This window comes from Ambystoma mexicanum, chromosome 8 (genome assembly GCF_040938575.1).
Source record: "Ambystoma mexicanum isolate Mex_15411 chromosome 8, UKY_AmexF1_1, whole genome shotgun sequence".
Lineage (NCBI taxonomy): Eukaryota > Metazoa > Chordata > Amphibia > Caudata > Ambystomatidae > Ambystoma > Ambystoma mexicanum.
In genome coordinates, this window is record NC_090929.1 from 466,095,188 (window position 1) to 466,110,935 (window position 15,748).

At 47.2% G+C, this 15,748-nt stretch overlaps 1 protein-coding gene across 5 annotated transcripts in view; it reads right to left on the minus strand.

Moving 5' to 3' along the window:
* Positions 1–15,748, minus strand: part of C8H1orf159 (chromosome 8 C1orf159 homolog) — a 637,694-nt gene that overhangs the window by 275,756 nt on the left and 346,190 nt on the right. The gene's annotated exons all lie outside the window — the stretch shown is intronic.

The window sequence follows — 15,748 nt, forward strand, 5'->3', positions numbered from 1 at the left end:
ATGGAGACTCAGGACCGAGGCACTGCAGGACGAGGGGTTTCGGGAGGGCCTGAGGGATGCCATCGAAGAATACTTTGATATAAATACGGGAAGCGTAAGCTCTGTGGGCACACTGTGGGAAGCGTTTAAGGTGGTGGTGCGCGGGGTAGCCATTTCCCAAGCTAAGGGGCTACAGGGGGGTGTCAAAAGGGAACTCCAGGAGGTGGAAAGGGAGCTAGAGGATCTCACGCGTTGCGAGAGCACCGCTCATGATAACAGAACCAAAGTAAAGGAGCTACAGTTGTCCTGCAGCGCACTCTGGGATAGACTATGCAGACTCAATTACAGGAAATATACGGAGAGGATACACGTAGGGGGCGACAAGCCGGGCAGACTGCTGGCCTGGCTGTATAAGAGTGAGACCCCCCGCTCGGTGATTAGTGAGATTAAGGATGAGAGAGGTTGCATATGCAACACCCAGAAAGAGGTAAATGAGGAATTCCTTAAGTTTTACAGACACTTGTATGAGGACACGGGGGAGGATATGTGTCAAGACATACTGGACACAGTGGAGGACATAGAGCTGCCCACCTTGGATGATCTAGAACGCACCGAGTTAGACGCACCCGTCACCTCGGATGAGCTGGAGGTAGTGATTCAGAACTTGCCCACTTGCAAGGCGCCTGGTTCGGATGGGCTGCCCAGCGAGTTCTACAAAACATACAAGCAAGAGTTGCTTCAGCCACTGCTTGCCACTTTCAACGAGGCCTATGAGCAGGGGGAACTCCCATTGTCCCTCCGCGAGGCTGTAATCATCCCACTTTTGAAACCAGGCAAGCCGGCCGTGGAGTGCGGGTCTTACAGACCGTTGTCCATGCTTAACCAGGGCAGCAAAATACTCACGGCGGTGCTGGCTAATAGACTGAAGAAGGTGATTAAGAAACTGATACACCCAGATCAGACGGGATATGTTCCAGGCAGGAACATCACCGATAACCACAGGAGGATACACCATGTCATAGACCAAACTGAGGAAGACACGGGCGAGTTGGCTATAGTGTCGTTAGACGCGGTCAAGGCCTTCGACTCGGTACGATGGCCCTGGCTGAAAGCGGTCCTGAAGGGGTACGGAATGGGACCTGGATACCTCAAATGGGTCAAGTTGTTTTATAGCACCCCGATGGCGAGAGTCAAAACAGGGTCCACAGTCTCAGATTCTTGGTAGCTTTGCAGGGGGACCAGACAGGGATGCCCCTGGTCACCCATGCTATACATACTGGCATTAGAGCCGCTGGCAATATGCCTGCGACAACAATATGGGGAGGTGGGCATAATCACCGTCAGTGGAGAGCACCTGATATCATTATATGCGGATGATATGCTCCTTTATTTGTGTTATCCGGAAGAAAACCTGCAGTACGTGCTAGAGGTAATAGAACGGTACGCCATCCTCTCGGGCATATCGGCGAACCCTGGAAAGTCTAGTCTGTTCCCTTTGGGCAGATATAGAAATGTCCCTATACAGAGGCTGCCTTTCCTGCCAATACCATGGCAGCCCGTGACATTTAGGTATTTGGGAATAAATATTTACCACAAGGTCGAGGCAGAACACAAGCATAACACGGAAAAGGCGATAGAGGGGATCAAGAACAGCATGGTATTCTGGTCTAGATTGCCCCTGACCATGATGGGGAGGGCGGCCTTGCTCAAGATGGTGGTCCTGCCTAGACTCTTGCACTTTTTTGTAAACGTCCCGTTTTGATACCTAGGAGCCTATTCGCGAAACTTCATAGCGTGTGTAGGGGTTTCGTGTGGGGCAGCTCTAGGAATAGGGTTGCTCTGTGCAAGCTCCAGAACCCATGTGACAGGGGGGGGGATAGGCCTGCCTAATTTTGAATTTTATTACCTGGCGGGGCAGCTGCAGTACGTGGCCAGGTGGCTTTCAGCTGAAGACTCGGCGAAAGCTAGGCTTCTGCGTGGAGATACAGCCCCATACTTTCTGATGGAAGTGGTGTGGTTGTGCAGAGACAAACTGGTGGGCAAGGGGCGGCTACTGAGGCTGGGCTGGGAGATCTGGCACAGGACATGGAAGATTGGGGGGGGACTCGGAGCCGTACTCTCAGCAGGCCCCGTTGGCGGCGCTGTGCGGGAGCGACTCTCAACTTCTTGAATCGGTCCGTAGATACTGGGAACAGGTAGGCCTGACCACCCTCGGGGACATATGGCAGGAAGGGGAGGCAGTGGACTTTCAGAGGTTGCAGGAAGAGACAGGGGTACATGGTGGCCAATATATAACCTACACTAGGCTTGTGAAAAAGACTAAAGAAAGATGGCCTGAGACAGTGCTAGCGGAAGACCCCGACGCCTCCCTGGAAACCATGTATGATGTATCGGAGGGCGGGCACGAAATATCGAGGATATACAAGCTCCTGCGAGTAAGGGCAGGAAAGGAGTTGCTTCAATTGAGACAAGATTGGGAGGAGGAGGTGGGAGGACCCATGATGGACAGGCAATGGGAACGAGCCCAGAGGTACCACAAAAAGGTGTCCCGAAACGCGAGATTCCAACAGCTTCAATTGTACGTTACCCACAGGGCTAATTTAACCCCCGGGAAGATTGCAAAGTTTGGGGGACCAGCTACGCAGCAATGCCCCAGGTGTGGGGAGGTGAATGCGGGACTGCTACACATGTTTTGGGCTTGCCCGGAGGTGCACAGATTTTGGGACGAGGTCAAGACGAAACTGGCTGGTGGGGGAGGGGGGGGTGGTGGTGCTGGATGTGGAATCGGCCTGGTCATGCATGCTTGGGCTTTTCCCTAGACCCCGGCATTCAAAACACATAAGCAAGATGGAGGACCTGGCTTGTGTTTTGGCCAAACGTAGGATTGCCATGGGCTGGAAGGCGGCCCACAGACCTAGGGTGGAGCTATGGTGGACGGACCTCTTGAGGTGGGCAGAAGCTGAATCTGTAGTCTGGTTTGAAGCGGTCACCAGGAGGGGCGAGGAGGAAGTAGGGCCCTTGCTGGCCTGGCGGCAATTGGTGGCCTCTATGGCAAACCCTCGCCAGGGTAACAACGGAACAGAGGACCCGGATGATGACTGCCTAAGTACTATGCTACCCAATGATGCTCCCGTAAATGACATGTGAGAACCGGCTCTAAGTTAAAGGGGGCGTGGGGGGAGTTGGGGAGTTCTAATGAAAACGTGCTGGACTATGACGCTTTCTATGTTTTGAAACAGTTGTAGTGGGTATGTTTGATTCAACGAAAAAAAAAAAACTATTGTATGGAACTTTTATTTTTTGCCAACCATGGGATTAGTAAAAAGACGGATTTGTCCTTGCGTGTTCCAGGACAAACGTGAACCGACTAACCCGACTAACACCAGAACAAACAGGATATTCATTAATCTTGGTGCATCGCACTCAATAACCAAGACCAATCATTGCTCTCTTCAGTCGCTTCATCCTACGCTAAAGAGCCAAAATGTCTTCCCCAATAACCCCTTCACTCTCAATCACTCTTGTGGAAGTCACAGGGACAACCATTCTCCTTGGACTACCAACTCAGTGTGACGCAGTTCTTATTCTTTCAGTGTAATGATTGAGATCAAAACCAAATGCTCTCAAACGTTCAGGTTCACACACTCGTTGGAATGTCAATAGGTTCGATAAATGTCAACAGTTTGTTCTGCCAGTTCTCAGCAGCCTGAATTGCTATACGTTGGGAAGATCTCTGTGCGTCTGCACATTGCTCAAAGAACTCCAGAGCAGTTATAAATACCTTCGTACCATGTGCGCCCCGTTCGTTCGCACGGGTTCAGGACACATGGATTTTATGTTGGCACCGAGGAGCCTTGTTTATTGGGCTGTCCGATTTGCACAACCCTCTGGGACTGCTGTCTCTTTCTGGTCGTCTTGATCAAACAGTTTTTCAGATGGTGACGGGACCTTTTTTGCGTGTGTCGCATGTATCCACGCCTTCCTCCCATCCACCCGAATTGCCGTTTGCGTAGTTAGGGGGATCAGATGGATCCACGCCATCTGGGTGCTAACGATGTCTTCCGCTCAAAGTTCTTAATTAGCACCCAGTTTCCTGGCTCCAAGGCGTGTCCCGGGCCAGTGTATCTTATTGGTAATGCCTCCTGCACCTGCTGATGAATCAAACGCTATTTTTAGATTAACAGATTACAATAAATGCTGAGCACAGGGTATTCAAGTTCCCTCAGCCTTTTCGGCTGAGGTGCACACCAAACATTCGCCGGTCTCCCCATTACGATTTCGTGTGGGGAGAGCCCAGTTCTTGCATGCACAGTAACGCCAACGGTAATGCATCTACCCAGGTTAACTTATTTCCTGTGCATATTTTGCTTATCTTAGATTTCAAGATGCCGTTGTGGCGTTCAATAAGACCAGCAGACATGGGGTGTCTAGAACAATGGAATCGCTTATCGATCTGGAGACCTGCACACATTTGTAATATTACTGCGCCCACAAAATGTGGACCGTTGTCTGACCATATGACACGGGGCAAGCCAAAACGGGACAAATACTCCTTCAACATTACTTTCGCCGTGATTATGGCAGTGCAGTCTTTTAATGGATATGCTTCCACCCATTTGCTGAATGCACATATGACCACCAGGACATACTTCAAGTTTTGGCATCGCTCCAACTCTATGAAATCAAAATGGAATACCTCAAAAGGCATAGAGGGAGGGCCAAAACTGCCTATTGGAGTCACCGTTCCCTTCCCCACATTGTGTTGTAGACACGTGATACAGTTCTGGACCAACCTCTCTGCATTTTTCTTTGTGTGTGCATTCTCCCATACTGTGGCTAGATGTTGGACTATCTTTTTGGCACAAATATGAGTAGGGCTGTGGGCCACCGTGACCATTGCTGTTACATAGGAGTTGGGCAGCATCCAGTTTCTACTCTTCTTGTCTACCCAGCAACCCTCTAGATCTAATTCAGCAGAGCCCTCAGCCCACCCTTGTATTTCATCTGCAGTGGCTTCTGCCTGCATCTCTTTGACAGTGGCAATTCCATTCTCTATCATGCAGGGCACTTCCTCTGACTGTACTGTTAACATTTTGGTATTCAGGTCAGTGGCAGTTTGTTTCGCAATTCTGTCTGCAAATGCGTTTCCCTCTCTCACTTTACATGTTACTTTTTTAAGCGCCTCGCATTTTACTATTGCCAGGTGCTTTGGACACGTAAGTGCGCACAACAATTGTACAATCAAAGGGCCATGTTGTATTCTAGCCCCATGCGATGTTAGGAAACTTCTCTCAGCCCATAGTCGGCCAAAGTTATGAACCACGCCAAAGGCGTATTGGCTGTCAGTATATATGTTTACACTCAGATTTTCAGAAATCTCACAAGCTCTGGTCAAGGCTATCATCTCCGCCGCTTGTGCAGAGTTGTAGTGGATTCTTACTCTTCACAATACTTTTTAACGTGGTGATAGCATAGGCAGCAGTTGATGTGCCATCAGGTAGTTTAAAACAGGAGCCATCACAAAATAACTCTCCGTCTGGCTCTCTTTGTGGGGTGTCCGTCAAATCAATTCTCCCCCTAGTTTCTTCCTCAGTAACCATTAAACAATCATGGGGAGGTGATTCATTCCCATCATGTTCTTCCATGGGCAGTGGCATTAATTCTGCAGGATTCAAAGTGCTACACCTCATAATTTGGATGTGTGGTGCAAAGAGGACAATTTCATATCTAGTCAATCTAGCTGAGGTGAGGTGTTGCGTCTGTGTTCTATTGAGTAGAACATCTATGGCATGTGGCACCATCAAAATTAATGTGTGCCCCAATACCATCCCTTCAGTTTGTTTCACTGACGCAGCAGCCGCTGCAACAGCTCGCAAACATCGTGATAAGGCGCGCCCTACAGGGTCCAGCGGTGAATAGCCGCACGGCCTATTTCTTCCACCTTGTTCCTGTGTCAAAACAGCCAACGCGCAGCCTTCATTCTCGTATACAAACAATCTGAAAATGTTTTTTCAGAATTTGGTGTGCCCAAAACTGGAACAGAACACAATGCAGTTTTAAGCAGATCAAATGCTCTCTGACATTCTTCATTCCACCGCAAAGGCATCACAACATCCTTCTTTGTCAACTCCACCATTGGCTTCACAATCAGAGCAAAATTCACGATCCACTGCCGACAATAAGAAGCCACGCCTATTATAGCTCTGACTCCTTTTTGTGTTTTTGGAATAGGCATACCAGAAATGCTTTCTATTCTTTCTGGCGTCAGTCTTCTCCCTTCTTTCGAAAGTAGGTAACCCAAATAAGTCACCTCCTTTCGACAATACTGAAACCTCTTTAAACTTGCTTTGTGGCCATGTGCTGCCAAGTGTGTTAATAGTAAAACGGTACTCTTTTTACAAGTCTCTTCTGTATCTGCAGCAAGCAACAAATCACCTACACATTGTAGCAATACACAACCTGCTGGTAACTCTAGCATGTCTAGTTGTTCTTTCAATGCTCTACTGTAAATACTCGGACTCTCTGTGTAGCCTTGTGGAATGCGCGAGAATGTAAATGTCCTCCTAATGTGAAGGCGAACAGATATCTGCTTTCCTTGTGCACTGGAATGCTAAAGAACACATTCTTCAAGTCAATAACACAAATACTCAGCCGAGGCAGGAATCATTGTCAAAAACGTGGTAACATCTGGGATCAACGGGAATTGGGGATCTACCATCTTGTTTAATGCACGCAGATAAATTATAAAACGGTATGGTACCTCATTACCTCCTTTCTTATACACCGGAAGAATGGGGCTGTTACATGTACTGCCTGTAATCTCTTCAATCACCCCCAATTTTACCAAATCAGAAACAATACTTTTCAATCATTTCTCTCCTATTGAGATTTTATATTGCGGAATAGGCGGTAATGTTACTCCTTCTTTCAAAGCAATTTTCACTGGTTCTATCTTCAAACATCCAAAATCATTGTCATTCATTGCCCATATACAAGTTGGCACTTCACTCAATTCACCTGGCAAAGGTTTGGACACAAATTCGGATACTGGTACATTCTGTGGTGAAATGGTCAAAAATACTCCATCTTGTGTACAGTGGATTACTGCATTCAATTTTTTCAATAAATTTTATCCTAAAAGATTCTCTCTGCAATTCTCTAAAGAGAAATGGACAGTATTCAGTGAATGGGCCCAACATTACTGCTACTGGTTGGGACACCGGATTAATCACTGGGGTACCTGCGAACCCTACTGAAATATTTCTTTGCCCTGACAGTAGTATCTCTGGAACCAAGTGATGGTCTATCGAACACTTTTGTGCCCCCATATCCACAAGGAAGCTGTGCTCACTGCTCCTGACTTCATTTCTACATAGGGTCCTTTCTGATTTACGGGAATAGATACCGGTTCCAACCCCTGTCTTGGGCTGTCCTATTGGGGAAACAACACATCATCCGATGTGTAATCGCTGCTATTATTATAGTACACATTCGCATGAGTATCAAAAATGTTCCCGCCCCTTCCTCTATTCCCATTTTGCATGTTCTGCTGGCTCAGATTTTGAGTAGAGGATCGATTCTGAGCCTGATTCTGATTCTGGGCACTATTCCCTTGACTATTTTGGTGCTGCTGCATGTTATTTGTATTATGCCCATTTGCTCCTGGATGCCTCCTATGCGGTCTTCTCTGGCCGTACCCATTTCTATTTTGCAAGTGTGGACATTGCGCTTGCCAGTGACCTTCCTCTCTGCAATACGCACATTTATTCAGTCCCAGGTGCCCTCCATGCATGTTCAAATTACTTCTGCCTTGTGCATTCCCTCTTCCTCTATTGTGTCCCGCTACTTGCTGGAGTAGCACCTTTGTCTTCAAATTTCCTCCATCCTTCACCTCTTTCTCGGCGTTCTCTGTTCTCATAATATTGAGCCATATGTAGTACTTCACTCAATGTTTTTGCTTGCCATGCACTTTCCAATGTCATTATTAAGTTTTGAATGGGAAGTATTAACCCTCTCACATATTTATCAACAAATGGCCTTTTTCCCGCTTCTGTGCTTACATCCGGTACACCGAAATCTGTAAATACTTCCTCAAATCTATTAAAATAATCTGTGGCTAGTTCATCCTTGCCCTGAACGCATGCAGTCAATTTGTCCCATTAAATTCTTTTCTCTGGAACAATTCCTTTCAATTTCTGCATTATTAGTGCTGATTATGCCGCCATATTTGGCCCTGGTTTTCCTCCCACCTCTTTATTCCTATCCTCTAGTATTAAATTCGCCCACGTAGCGCCATAGGCTATTTCATCATCCACGTTTCCTATTTGTTTCCATATGTCTGCTGGCAGGATCACTGGGAATATTAAATCTATGTCACCCATAGTAAGCACGGATGACTGCAGACAAGACTATTTCTTTATAGAATCCTGCAGGATTCTTTCTTATATCAGGAATCGTTTGTTTTATTTTGTTCACTTCCTGTCTGGAAAAGGGCACATGTACATATTGGACGGTATAATGGGCTGGCGTTACCTGCGCTGCGCCCCCATTAACTCCAGGAATTTCTACCTTTGGCACGAAGGTAGGTGGGACTTCTCTCATGGGAAATACCGCACTCACTGTTCCTCCCCCCTCTCTCATATGTAATAATATTCCCAAGTGATAAGGCTGTTTCTCCTGTTCCGCGTTCAAATGCACTCTTATATACTGCTATTATTTCAGGGGGGCTGGCTTTCTTCTCATTTATATCTTTGTCTATCAGATGTTCAGCCATTATCTGCAGTGCTTTTCTTATCATGAGCAAGGTGTACTCATCAAATATCTCATGTATCTCCATTGTGGGGATACTAGGATCCGAAATCCATCTTAACGCCTCTCGTATACATACTTTTAGTTTATCGCCTGTCTGTATTGACGACGGTAAATATCGCCTCTGTATATAGGGTTCCACCGCTTCAGTTCTATCTCTCCTAATATCTCTACTCCTATACCCAGGTGTGGTAAACATTTCAGCATATTCATTATCAAGTTCATTCTTGAGCTCAAAAAGTCGGTCTACATGTTCCCTTAGCTCTTCATCCCTCCCTCTACAACGTGCCAATGCATTCAAATCCAACAGTCGTTGCGGAGGCAGCTTCCCAATCAACTGCTTCCATCTTGCCACTAAATATTCACCCATGCATTCCAACACTACCTGTCTTTCGTTCCTCCTTCTGAAATCGTACATCGAGGCCAGTGCTGATGTCCCATCGTTCCAGTTTATATACATCTCTGCCTGTTCTTGCAACTCTCGCTTCCTCTCCTTACTGATCACACTACGAGTTACTCTCGTACATCCCCCTCTGTCCAGCCCCTTCTTTTTCATCAAGTTCAAGTTTAATTACGGGAGGGGCAGATGGGACAGAAACAATCTCTTGGGAGGGAGGTGCGGATGGGACAACGAGAACGGGAAATGACTGTTGCGGTCCTGACTGGCTACTAGGAGACTCCAAGTGTGCTGTCTGTGGCTGTGCTAGGATTTGAACAGTTGGGAGGGGCTGAGCAACGGGAGGTGGTTGAGCAATAGCCACTGACGCGATCATTTTAGTCTCTCTCCTTGGACCTTGCTTTGTGTCTGTCAATATTTTATCTATTAATTCGTCTGATGAATGCAACTCCCGTTGTGCGTATATCTTTTCTATGCTTAATTGCTCGCGTCTATTTGACTGTTTCAAACTATCATTCCACTCCTCCTCTTCCTTTTCTTTCGCTCTCTCTGCTTTCGACTTATGCCTGCGCGCATGTTTCTCTCTGTTAGGGAGAATTCTCTCTTTAGGCTGAATTTCTTAACCTAGTGAGTCGCCAGCAGCTTTGCTGGATTTCTGGAGTTTGTTTTTTTCTCCTGCCAAGAGTGAGACTCTTTTTCACCCACTCTTGGACATAATTTATGGTGTTCCTTTGACTGTTAATGTGTTTTATGGGCTATGGGGTCCTTTACTCCATAGGGTCTCATGTGTTTTTACTATGTGTGTTACACAGCACCCTCCGTGCAGTAACACAGGGGTGTCATGGTGACACCCCACCGTAGACTCCATACCCTGGGACTGACTACTGTCTCCCAGGGCATGTAAAGTCACCATTGGCTTTACTAGTCCCAAATTATTAACAGAAACCAGTACAAACCATCATATTGTGGACGTACTGGTCGGGGCAATTCGATTGCCCCGGGGTCTGTTAGTCGAGGGGGCACGTCTCCGTCCCCCCTGATCGAGTTTTGGCTGGTGGCAGTGGATACTACTTTTTATATTCGACCGCGAATATATCTAAGGGATTTTCCCGTTGTTCGAGGCTACCAACTTTAATTATTTAATTCTCATAGCCTCGAACATACCGCCGGTTTATTAAATTAATATTAATTCACCGGTTGGTATTTTTTGCCAGGATTCGATTTTAAAATGGCATTTGTGTTCTCTTCTGTGACTCCAACCCAAGTCGAGCCCTTTGTTCCACTTTTTGGCGTGCTTCTCCACAGAAGACTCCAAAAGTGGTGCCACTCTGTCTGGGTACCACAGGGGGATTGGGGGGGAGGTGGGCTTAGGCACCCTGGACTGAGTTACCTTGGTAACTCAAGTCGCACTCTTGTGTGATTGGCCCAAGTGGTGAGCCGGCCGGCTCACCACTTAGCATGTTTGATTGATATCTAGGCTGAGTGAATGGGGGTGTGCTGCATAAAAGCAGGGCTTTGGGGACTGGAACTTCAGAAGTCGCCACAGGACCTGAGAATCCGACGAGGGAGAAGCTGAGCCGACCTACCACGACGAGACCACCGGTGGAGCCCTGCGGAACCGACTCACCACTTCCCGACGACAGAGAAGATCTCCCGGCTGGAGAGGCTTCTTCCCCTGACTGGTGGGCACAACCAGTTTACCTTCTTCTCTTCGCATCCCAGGCCGTCTTGTGGTCGAATTGCCCGTGCCAAGCACCCGGCAACCGGATAGCCACTTACCACTGGACCGCGAATAAAAGGACCGCTCCTTTTACCTGAGAACTCCGCGGCTGGTTTCTTCCCTGGCAGTGCAATGGACTCCTGTCTTCCTCCCCGACGAGATCCTCTTTACCCCCAGACAAAGCACCGACTTGCATCCGCTGCCAGGAACAACTGCTCCCGCTGGAGTATTCTCACCACTTTAAGGTACCATGTCCGCCAGGCCTCCCTTTCTAAAGATTGCTACAAGATAATAACTCCTTAACCATCTGGACTGGGCTGGCCGCCTTGACCCTCTAACTGGTCCCTTTCTTTTGGTCCAACTCTTTTTGAACCTTTGCAAGACTCTTGTGCACTGCAACCGTGTGACCTTGGACACATTTCGTTTTGATCCTCTTAAAGTGGATCCGGCCCTCTGAACTCTAAACTCACTGTTTTACTTTGCCTTCCTCTCTTGTTGTGTTCTTAAAAAAGTGTTGGGATCTGTTTCAGTTTATACTCTGCTTTTCTCTCCCTTTTAAAACCGAATTATAAGAGTGCCATCTGCGTTAAGCGCTCACCGCTGTCTGGAAATAAGTGGGGCTTTACTAAAGAATTGTCTAATATTCTTTTAAGGGAGTGTATATCTTTTAGTGACCGTGTTTTTGAATTGCTTACTATTAGTGCCTGTGTGTTTTTCTAGATGTGGTTTTAAATAAATAATTATATCTCTTTTACACCAAGCTCTGGTCAGTGTTTACTTGTTCTACTGTGTTCTTTTGACCTATTGTGAACACTCTGTATACTGCCTAACTCTTCTTGAGGGAAGTCTGACTGCTCAGCCACAGCTACCAAGTGAATCTGTGTGGTACAGACTGCTACCAAGTGGGTTTACTGCCAAACACCTGTAGTCTTAAATCTTTTGCAGTGGTCCCAGAGGGAACTGCACAGGTTTCTGCCTAACACTCTACTTTACCAGCGAAACATTGCTTCCCTTCTCCAGTCCCTAAGGATATCAAATGCTGCAGGGCGTTCTTTCCTTTTTATCAACACCTTCTCCAAATTATCTCTTCTCGTCATCTCAAAACTCCCATGGTTCGGCCACTGAAAATCTTCCTGTTTTCTGGTTTGCCTATGCCAAATCTCACAAAACATTATTGCTCCCACATCATACTTCACATACATCTCATACGCCGGCGTTCCCACAGGTGGCGCAACCTGGCCAGTTTCCAAAGATTGTCCGCCGCAGCGGAAAAATCCCGCTAGGGTGGACAATACCCCAGGCATGTTTTAACCTTACCCTCGGCTAATCAACCTTACACTGGGTGTTTGATTTTGCAAAATCAACTCTCAACCAATATCAGGATCACTTTTGAATCGGGGCACGACTCACCTGATCAGTCAAGTTGTCTTTTCAAGACACAATTCGTCCGTATACTGACACAACCAATGACGTCGTGTCTGCATATCTTGGCTCACTCTGCCTCATTTCGGGACCCTCGTCTCCTTGTTCTCTGGCCGGGCATGTCGATCAGGGATCAGTTGTGTGCAAATCTGCAAAGGAATCTCTCATCGCTTTTGCAGGGGCGCCCCGAACACCTCTTGATCCCGGCTCAATCGTCCCGTCCTCGCCGTTCTCTCCGCCTTCCTTATTTTACAACGTACACGATGGAACAAGTGGGGGAGGGTCCCTATTCGGGCGCCATCTTGAAGGGGCCCCTGAGGGACCCTGGTTTGTGGAAACAAGGCACAACCACCACACACGAATTGATACGCCAGACACAAGGTTGTACTCCCAAAATCTAGTGTTTATTGCAAAGCAAATAGTCTCACTTGGCCAACTGGTCCCACGCCCCGCGACGTGTGTCTACCAGACCTCGGGGGACGCAAGAGAGAGAAATTCGTACAACAGTTACATATATACAAAACAAGCATCTAATAATCAGTAGTGTCATAACTTATACCGCCCCCATTGCATTTCCTTTGAACTACGCATGATGATTGACAATGGTGACGAGTATGACACCTTCAGACATACATTTAGTAACAGTTTGCAATTTTGCAAGCCCACAGACATAAGTCTTTTTTTTAAAGAACACGATGCTTCTGTTCCTGCAAGCAGGCTGTGCGTAGGGAGAGACACATTCCAGGCCTTGCTATCTCCTAGTTTCTATTCATGTGCTGGGGGTCAACTTGCTCTCCAGGGATCTACCGGGCTCAGGAAAGGGGGGCCGCAAAGAAGAGCATAATTCAAGTCATCTAATGTTCGCTCCTAGCATTTCTACTGTGCTACCGAGACTAGCTGGCACCTGCCTTACCGATTAGAATGCCTTGCTGCTCACTCTCCAAGGATATGTGGGGGAGGAGACGGGCATTTCTGTCTGGGTTACTGCGTTATGTTTCAACATGCCTCTCATGCCTTGCGTTGTGCACCAGTGAAGCAAAATAATATTTCAGCAAATGTAAAGTTTAACAGAAGGCAAAAAGCAAACGTTAGAGAAAACAAAATGGCGATTTCAGTCGCTTTAAAATGGCCGCACCTTAGTCAAGCTTATGGCTATATATTTCTAATACTAAATGCATGAGACGGTTGGTCTTCGGCCAACATAGTACATAGCCTTATGATCGAGGGGTGTCTACTTTTTCTAGATCGACACCACGTTGGAAACAAAGTTGCAAGGACAGTGAAGAAAGACCAAACAAACAGAGCTTCCTGCTCCGACAGCAACTCTCCACAACTCTGCGCCACTCCACGGTGCGCAGGGTTTTTTAAAGCCAACTCCTCTTTCACGTTCCACATTGGAAACAAACTTGCAAGGACAGCGAACAAAGACCAAACAAAGCGAGCTTAGTGCTCAGACTGCAACTCTCCAGAACTTCGTTACTGGGAGAGTAGATTTTTTGTGTATGGTGGAATCTGAAATGAAACGTTTATCATATATTCCTGCAATCAAAGATACGGTTGTATCATTTTACCACATGACAACTTAAAGAAGGTTGCTCAATAAAGAGGGTCAGAGGAATGGTGGTGATGGTGTGGAAGGTGGAGCATGACATACAGGGGGCATGTTTTTGGGCAAAGACTTATTTTGTACCAAAAGCAAGAAAGAAACCTATCGAACCCTAACTCTAATAGGGGTTTTCCTAACTCAAATAAAACTATGAAAATATCAAAAGGCTTGTAACTAAAAAGTCCAATATCGTATGACAAAAATCCTACTTCTAACCCTCTCACTAATAAGAAAACTAAAATGGGTTTGTCTTTTCAGGGACCAGAAGAACAACCCTCTTCTCATGGAGGGTATGGTTTGCATAGTAGTGGGAATCTCTCCCTTCTTCAAGCATTTCTCAGGCTTCTCTGGACAGTCTACAGTGGTTGGGGGGATATCACCCTTCCGCAGGCTTGGCAAGTCAATATGGTTGGGGGAATGTTTCCCTTCCCCAGGTCTTTCTTAGGCTTCTTATGGCAGTTCACTGGACAGCCCTGTTTATCTCCTGCCAGGGGCTGTCTTTCTGATGTGTGTGTCCCAGACCCCTTCTTCTGCTTCTCATATACGGGTCCCAGAACCCATTGTATTGACTTATCTGTGGGTCCCAAACCCCTTTATTCAGGCGTTTTAAATGCAGGTCCCAGACTCCTTCATATGGGTTTCTCAAGAGTGGGTCCCAGACCCCTTCATATTGGCTTCTCATGTGTGGAGGTCCCAGGCCTCTTCGTATTGGCCTGTTTAATGCAGATCTCAGACCCCTTCACAATGGTCTCTTAAGTGCCCTAGATGTCCCTGGTCTACCCCCATGCCTACTCTCAGGGCTCCCGGTTCGTCATCTCCTTCTCGGGTCTCTTTGTCTTCTTGCAGATCTTCTCTGCCGTTTCTTGTTCTCGTACTTGTTTTAGCAGGTCCACCACTCTGCTGTGGAGCTGTGCAGTGTGCACCTGCTTGCCTGCATCATGCAGCACTCGCCTGCACCCAGGACTTCAGTCTTGCTCATTCTCAGCACGTCGCACTTCAGTCTAGCAGGTAGCGACTCCGAAATACTCCCGGTTTCATCCCGGTCAACAGCCGTAGTGTCAGCTCTTCCAAGTGCGGGTAAGGACCTCCGCTCGCAGTGCCTCCAAGGAGCAACTGACAACACGGTTAGTCTCTCTTACATATTTAAGCTAGTTATGATGGGACAACTAGACTGTTCACTCCGTTTCTCTGAGAGGGTGGTTAGGACTCAGTGTATCTTCTTCATCATAGTACTTTGAGGAGATGACTCAGTGGAGTTAGTCCCGATCTTCCTTGTCCCAGAATTCTGAGAGGACAGCTGAGTGGAGTCAGCCCTACCCTTCCTCCTCCCAGTAGTACTATCACTGCATTAACAGTGATACATAGAGGAACCTGTAGGATCAGGAGAAGGCAAAGAATATGAGGAAAGAAAGGTGGGTGAATGCGTGTTGTACCCTGTTGACTCCTGATATCCTCCCTGTTTCCCAGAGGGAGAATCACTCCCCATGAGATCCACCCGCTGAGTACCAACCCCAAGGGGACCTCTGGGTAGTGGCCTCACCTCTCTGGCTTTATGGAAAGGGCCTCCCCCTAGGGGTTCAGGGGCGAAATGAGATTTATCACCTAATACAACTCCCACCTAACATTCTGTAAGCAAACAGTCTAATTCAACTCCACGTTTCCGAAAAACGAATTCTCAACACTTTCAAAAAAGCAACTGCAACTGCCTTACCATGAGGGGGACAGAGAAGCCCCCAATGAGCATACAACTCTGGATGATAGTGCACCAAGAACAGGGGTTACTCTATACTATGGTTTGCCAAGTCACTCAGTGATA